Raw genomic sequence first — 1,613 nt, 5'->3', positions numbered from 1 at the left:
TTGACTAAACTTATTTATTTATGTAAAGTTTGATTATGCACTCAACAAACTTGTTTACGTTTTAATACGATTTGAACTGTATTAGTATATTTTTACTTTTTAATCAATTTAACTTTATTTAAATAATTAGAATTTTAAATTATAAAATTTGTATTAGTTTATAATTTAAAATTTAAATAGATATAATTTAAATTAATGATTTATAAAATTGTATGTATCCGTATTATTGTACTCAATTAATTTTTTAATTAAATTATTTATATAAAATAAATTAATTTTTTTTAAACTAAATGATAACACGTGTCATCCATAAAAAACAACTTCATATGAAATCGACTGCAAGTTAGTTTCTGCTTACTCAATTTGTCCCTTTAAACTTCAATTGAGATAAATAATTATAAAATTTATTCGACGAACCAATTCAATAACTCAAATTTAACCATATAACTAATTTGGTTCCTCAATGAAATCAAGCATGCCATGTTATCATGACATGAGGTGACCGAAAGATCAAATTGGGTTACGATGTCAAATTTCGCGGTTAATTGAAGATTGAAATACCAAATTGAATCTACTTTAAAAAAAAACACTATTTTAGAAAAATAAAAAATTTTAAAAGCAAATGATGTCTCTTTTAAAATTTGGAAGACCAAATTGAATTTTTATACTGTTTAATTTTCTATTCTTTGGGTGAGAAGTGAGAACATGTTTTTTTTATTCCATTCTATTTAGAAACAAACTTTTATATATATATATATATATATATATATATATATATATATATTAGTTTCTTATGATATTTTTTAATTCAACAGGATAAGAATTAATTTTGTTATAAATTAGAATTCTAATTAAAAATTTATTATTAATTAATAAATTATTACCTATACAAAGTAAGATTCGAAACGGATTAAAACAATTATACATATATTGTTACAGTTACAGAGTTCTGTTCATGCAAGGGTTTAACACTTAACTAATCCGTATTTTAGAGTAGACCGGGTGTGACATGTCATTGCGAAAGCCTAATTCTTATTCTTTCTTTATTTGGTAAACATTAAGTCGTAATTCTATCTCAACATTTATTGAGCGGATTCTCCAATGAATTCGAAAACGAAGTCCTACTTCTTCTAACTGAATTCTCCGCTTTGAATTTTAAATGGACTTGTGTTTTTATTTTATTTTTTTCACGTCTAACCTTTTTCTAAAAAAAATTATCTTAATATAACAAGTTTGATTATTCTTTTACGAAATGTTTAATTATTTTTATGTTGATTATTTTGTTAAAAAAAAGTTAAATAATGTATATTAATATACACAAATATCTACTAATTAATTTGATTTGCATATGAATTGTTTTACTTTCAATTATATATACTGCGAGTCCTTCTAAGTATTAAATAATAATTGACTGTTTTTCATATTCCTTGTATGAAATTATATAATAACTTAATGATTTAATTACACTGTTGGTTTTATAGTTTTGTGAAATTTTTAATTAGATTTTTATACTTTTTTTTCTTTTAATTAGATTCTTATACCAAATTTTTTTTAATTAGGTCCCTCTTAGTAGTAATTGACTTAATTATATAAAGACCTAACTAAAAAAAATT

The sequence above is a fragment of the Arachis hypogaea genome, chromosome 20 (genome assembly GCF_003086295.3).
Source record: "Arachis hypogaea cultivar Tifrunner chromosome 20, arahy.Tifrunner.gnm2.J5K5, whole genome shotgun sequence".
Lineage (NCBI taxonomy): Eukaryota > Viridiplantae > Streptophyta > Magnoliopsida > Fabales > Fabaceae > Arachis > Arachis hypogaea.
This window is presented reverse-complemented; position numbering follows the sequence as displayed.